The following is a 6,754-nucleotide window of genomic DNA, read 5'->3' as shown; positions in this document are numbered from 1 at the left end:
ATTCTATACAACTTTAACACCGGTTCGCTGCCAAGCGCTGCTTTTAAGGTTTCAAAGGCCTCTACTTCTCGATCCCCGAACTGAACCTTTACCTCCTTTTTCAACAAATCCGTTAAAGGCTTAGCAATCTTCGCGTATTCCCTAATAAATTTTCGAAAGTACCCCGTAAGTCCCAAGAAACTCTGGACCTTTTTAACAGATGTTGGCTTGGGAAAGTTTGCAACTGCTCTAGTTTTATGTATGGACGGCCTTATGGTATTTTTTGAGACTATGTACCCCAAGCACTCAATTTCCTGCTGCAGAAAACGACACTTTCCCCAGTTTATAATTAACCCATACTGTTCAGCTAACTCTATGACCATTTGCGAGCGTTCCCACGCCTCCTCTAAATTCTTTGCGAGAATAATAATGTCATCCATGTACACGATGACAATACCTTTACATACTAGTTCCTTAAAAATCATCGAAATATACTTTTGAAACACAACGGGTGAAATCTTTAAACCAAACGGCAACTTCAAAAATTCATATTGCCCCGTTTGCGTAACAAACATGTATACTTTTGGCTGTCTTTGTCTAAACACACGTGGAAAAAACCACTCTTCAAATCTAACGTCGTGAGAAACTGAGTACCCTGCAATGCATCTAAAATAGCATCAATTAAAGGCAACGGGAAATGTAGACTCTCGATAAGTTCATTAAGCTCGCGAAAATCAACGCAGACTCTGATGGAGCCATTTTCTTTCTGACTACAACTATGGGACTTGCATATTCTGAGTTGGACGGTTTTATTATACCTTCACATGTCCATAATTCCATCAACTCGTCCACCTCTTTTTTTTTCCGAAGGCGCCAATCTTCACGGCCTTCGAACCACAGGTTTGTTACTATTTAAAACGATTTTTGCCGTTATCCTGACGTCCCGAAAAGAAAAGGGTCTTGGACTCTTGAGAAATAAAGTTTTTATATATATCATAAAGAGAGTTATATTTTTTACGTGACATTTTGGCCATCCTGCCAGGATACATCGACGTTGTGTAAAACAAGACTACGGTTTTGGCCTACGGGACATCCGACCAAAGGTGTATCAAGCAACCTGCACTGAGAACGACGATTTTACTAGTGAGTAGAACCATTTATTTTAAAAAAAAGATCGATCGACTGTATTCGGTAACGTCGGACTCCGACGATCTATTACTCTGAAATGGACAAGAAAGACGATAAGAAAATTACACTTGCCGCTTCGACTAGCGTTGATCCAAACCTACGGGAAATTTTGGATATGATGCAGCGCCAGAACGAAGAGCATAAAGCAACCGTAAATAATTTATATAAATTAATCCGCGATGAAAGCACTCAACGCATTAAAGAGATAGAATTAACAGGGAAAACTATGGCCGAACTTAAGCTAGGGGCACAATCCTCCGTAGACGCTTCCGAATTTAACTCAATCATAACAAACGATACTAGTGTTGCCAGCAGAAGCACTACCCAGAACACTCGTATAGCGAAACCTCCAGTAAAACGCGTACGGACCAAAGAAACTCCAGAAGCCTCCGACCCGGCGAATTCCGAGGATGAAGAAGAAGAACCAGCCTCGTACGAACGACCCATGTTCGACGCGAAAATCAGTATCGAGTTCATCCCAATCCTTAACGGTCAAGATGACATTGGGGTGGCAGGATTCATCAAACGAGTAAGAGAAGCTAGATCAGAATGTAAAGAAAAACATGCTCTATTAAGACTAATTTTAACCAAACGTATTGTCGGTGAAACCGAAAGAAGCATTAGACATTCAGTTATCGAGACATATTATGGCGATTTATTCGAAAACCTGAGAAAATTCGTGTCAATTAATATAATTTCAAATGGGGCACGCGATAAACTACAAAGAACCCTTCAAAGTTCTAACGAATCAGTACACGGATATGTCAAAAGATTGCGACATAATCTCAATGAGCTTATATACGATGTAAACAAACTCAGCCGATTCATGACCGCCGAGCAAAGCACGATTGTAACTCTGAAATTTTAAGCGCAGAAAACACTGTCAAATTGTGTAAAGTAGTAGTTTATAACATTGAAGATATAACTTTCATTCCATTAAATGCTGAGAATCATTTTATAGCTATACCAGAAAAACCGATAGATCTGAGCATTTTCGAAGAAAAGGCACATCGAATTATTAAACTAGAGAAACCATCTTTGTTACAAACCAATAAAACTGTAGACATATGGTACAAGAATAATCATATGAGAATCAGTGGTAGTACCAAGGAAATTTCTCACGAGATTAAAATCAAAACAGTCAATGTAACCAATAATTCAGATTGGACTATTTTACTAGATAAACTAAAGAAAACTCCGAAACTCACTAACGATAATTACGGACACAAAAGCACTCTGGATGAAATCGAAGATCGAACGAATCAACGAGCTTGGGCTCGAGGCGACAAGCAGTCGCCGAACGTAGCCGCGGTCACGGGATGAACGCTTTGCCTAACAAAGATATGAAGTAATTCTATAGCTCTCCTTAAAAGAAATATTTGTGACGACACGCGACAGTAAACATTCCAACGGTTTCTGTCCCGTGGCTCGCCATACGCAGACCCTATTCTTCGGGTATGATGGTTACCAGATGCCGATGCATCTCCACAGTACATGTTCAGCTAGCCTGAGGGCCGTTATAAACATTAAGATTTAGTTACCTAAATTATGAAATCGAAGATCGAATTAATTAACTAACTTTTGCTCATAGAATCGATCAAGTTGAATCATGGGGAATATCTTTATTACAAATTATAGGGTATTTATCCATTGCTCTCATATGCTCATACTTCCTCAACAAAATAGGAATGCCAAAATTGTGTTTCCATTTATTCTGCTGTAAAATCAAGCGAAATACGACAAATAACAATCCCCCAAGCCAGCGCTCCGATACCAATCAACCCGGTACCCATCAATATATACACCCCGGTGGTACCTGTGCCCAGCACCACCAACGATTCACACGTAACCTTCGACCTGGAGACACCCAAGGCAAAATTCCACCCATCCATCTTAAAGAGGAGAAGGAACTTCGAGGACTAAGTTCATTCTAAGGAGGGGGGAGTGTAACCCCAAAATCTTTTACCCTGACGTCACCTTAGGCGACCACTCACCTCTAGATATCCTCCGGACAGTTGACACCTCGCCACCCTGATAAAGAACTTCTAAGAATAATATCCCCTCCACCATTTCCATTGTTCTCGCTGATATTTAGACTCCGAATAATGACGGCCAAGTCAGTCTGAATAGCAAGCCGATATTTGAGCATTGTAATATTGGTACTAAAAGGGTCTTGGACTCTTGAGAAATAAAGTTTTTATATATATCATCAAGAGAGTTATATTTTTTACGTGACAAACGCGTTGACGATGTCCAGAGACACCGCCAAGGCCACGCCGTCACGGGAAACCATTTCTTCCGTGAGTACCCGTACGCGCCTGATCGCGTCGATCGTCAAACGTCCCTTCCGGAAGCCGCACTGGCTGTCGCGCCAACCCGGTACCCGCACCGACATGTGTAGTTCCAGACGGGCGACGACGACTCTCTCGATAAACTTGCCGACCTCGTCTAGTAGGCATATCGGCCGGTATGCCGACGGCGAAGTCGCTGGTCGGCCCTCCTTGCGGAGCAGGGCCAGCCACGCTGTTCGCCACGCCCGTGGGTAGACTCCATCACTCAGGCGTCTGTTGTAGAAGTGCCGAAGTTTGGGAGCCGCGACCCCCATTGCTTCGCCCCAGATCCGGCCCGAGATCCGGTCCGGGCCCGGCGCCACGTTACGGGGGGTCATTTTCCTGGTCGCCTCCCACAGCTCCTCCTTGGTGACTTCCCACTCCGTGTTCCATTCCGTCGTGAGGATGGATTCCCGCGGCTGTTCGAGCGCGGCGTCCTCTTGCGGGGGGAACAGCGTCCCGATGTCCTTGGCCAGCAATGTCAGTTCCATCGCCGACGTAGGCGGGGGCCCTTGGCGCGGAGTTTACGCGTCGGACTCGACCGTTCCTACCAGGTCCGACCAGGCACGGTCCTTGGCGGCCCTGATTTCTCTCTGCAGCGAGCACCTAAGTTCGCGATACGCTCCGTAGCGCAGAGAGATCTCTTCTTCGTCGCGTCGCCGTCTGCGGCGAACCCTCATATACCGTTTCCGAGCCTGGACGCATCTCGCACTCAGCTCTGCGAAGTCGGGGTTCCACCAGTGGACCGCTCTGCGTCGCATCGTGTCCGGTGTGACTCGCGGCATGGACGCGTCGCAGATCGCCGTCATGGCTCGGCGACGGTTCTCAGCCTCCTCTTCCACACCTGTTTCGGTAGTCGTCGTCGTGGAGGCCTCCCAGCTCGAAACTGTCGCTATCGCAACCGCCCGGAGTAGATCTTCGTTCCTCTCCTTTACCTTCCATCTTGGCGGCGGGCGCGCGCGTCCCGCTCTTGAACGGCCGCGGCCATCGCCAGCGGACGTCGTTCCAGGTCTGGGTGTTTCCCTCGCCTCCATGAGTATGTAGAGGTGGTCCGACAGTGTCACGACTCCTTCGGCCACTCTCCGGCCTGAAACCCGTCTGAACGCGCCGGGAGTAGGCCACGTGATTTCCACAACGGAGCACCCCATCCGCGCCACGCAGGTGCAGGCCGATGCTCCTGTTTGCCAGCAGGAGCCCGAAACCCGCGGCCCAATCCGAGAGTTCGCGACCGCGCGCGTTGGACCAGGGGTTTCCCCATTTCGTGGAGTGAGAGTTAAAGTACCCCAGGACGAGCACCTGCCAGGGGAAGGTACCGCCTGACGCAGACGGCCCACTCGACCGCGACGTATCCGTTGCCGCGCTTCAGCGAGACCCCGTGGGCGGGTGCCCCCGGCGCTGATGTCAAGGTGACGGCGACCATCTCGTCCATGTCTCCGGTCCAGTCCGGAGCGTCCAGCATACTGTACGGTTCGGCCACCACCGCTAGGGCGACCGCGTTCTCCCGGATAGTTTGAAAGAGCAAGTCTTGCGCTCTTCTCGACCGACCCAGGTTCGTTTGGAGGATGCGCATGTTCTTAGTCCCCTAAGTTCATCGTTTCGATGGCGTCCTCCGCACCAACCTCCCTGCTCGCTGGCTCAGGTTCTCAGGTCCCTGCATCGGCGAGCCTTCCTTTTCACCACTTGTAGCCGCGGGTGGCTCTTCTTCTCGTTTCCTTCCTCGGTGGAGCGCAAACCGGTCCTCCCATTCTGTGCGCCGACGGTGCCCAGAGCGCCTCGCAGAGCAGGCGTTTCGGGTTTGCGGCGGTGCATCCTATGGCTCGGTGTCTCGAGCCACCGCACCTGTAGCACAGGTGCCCACTGTCCTCCTTGGAGTTGCACGTCCTCTTCACGTGTCCGATTTCCAGGCACTTGTAACATTGAAGAGGTCTTCGCGCGATGGCCTCGATCTTCGCTGTCGACCATTCTATCGGGACCTTGCCAGTCTGGGTCAGTATCCTCACCGCCCCGGCCGGGCCTCGCATCCACACGGATCCAAGACCGTTTCGGGCGGACCGGACCTCGACCAATTGGACGTCCTCCGCCTTGCAACCACCCTCCTTCGCCAGGGTATCCCTTATCTCTCCTTTGGTGACCGAGATGTCTATCCCGATCACTCTTGCTTCCGCGGCTCGAAAGGGTACCGCTACTCGGACCTTGCTGGGATCCAAGATCCGCGTCAGATGTGCCGCGAGCGCGGCAGCTTTTCCCCCCTTCTGGCCTTGGGCGAGGTCTAGTACGACTCCTCCGGTCATGGCTATCCGCATCTTCAGCGCCTTGACGCCGACCTTGGCCAGAGGGATGCTGCCTCTGGTAAAGGCCAACACCTCCACGTAGGATTGGGCCGATCCTTCCTTCGTCGTGATGGTGACCGCCGATGTTCGCGGTGTGCGCGGGAGGGGCGACTTGTCTCCCCTTTTTTCCGCGGTCTCCGTTCTTCGCTCTGGGGCTTTCCTTGGATTTTTCGACCCTGACACCGCGGTCGTCCTCGCTGGTTGTTTTTCGGCCGTCGCCTTCTTACTTTCCCTTCTTCTTTCCACGATCTGCCATTCCATGGCAGCTGCTTGACCATCCATGGTCGCTGGAACGTTTGGAGCTTCAGTGTCCACCCTTCTCGAGGTTTGCATGGGGATGGCCTCCGTTTCCTTTTTCCCGTTGATGTCTCGTAGGCGTCCCTCTGCTAGTCGGGTCAACGCGGTGCCCATCTGCTCCATCTTGCGCTCGATAGCAGTCAGGGGCGACTCGCCGCTCTTCTTCGTCGCAAAGTGCAGGGGTATCTTCTCTCCGAGCGCCGCGATCCCCGCTTCCATTGTCGTCAATCGTGCTTCCATTGTCGTCAATCGTGCCTCCATTGCCGTCATTCGTTCTTCCATTATGGCGAAGCACGGGGCGGCCTCCATCCTTCTTGTCAATTCTGTTGCGTTGAGGGTGAAGAACGTTGCCGCGTACTTTAGGGTGTTCACGTATCTGCTCTTGAGATTGCCAGATTTTTCGGCAACCATAACCATCTCGTCAGCTAGCCGGATCTGTTCCGCCCCTAAGTCCGCCGTTGTGGCTGTTCTGAGTTCCTGGGCCATTTCCTGGTAAGACCCAGAATGTCCGCCAGACTTCCTCATCCTTGCGCGTCGCACTCGGACGATGAGGGGGGTATCCTCGTCATCCGACGTTTCTTCGATGAGTTGGCTCCGAGTGCTTGATGGGAGGCGGAAGAACCTCTCCTT

The sequence above is a fragment of the Bombus flavifrons genome, unplaced genomic scaffold (genome assembly GCF_040668555.2).
Source record: "Bombus flavifrons isolate JBK064 unplaced genomic scaffold, iyBomFlav1_principal scaffold0026, whole genome shotgun sequence".
NCBI classification, from domain to species: domain Eukaryota; kingdom Metazoa; phylum Arthropoda; class Insecta; order Hymenoptera; family Apidae; genus Bombus; species Bombus flavifrons.
The sequence above is the reverse complement of the archived record's forward strand: the minus strand, read 5'-3'. Positions refer to the sequence as shown.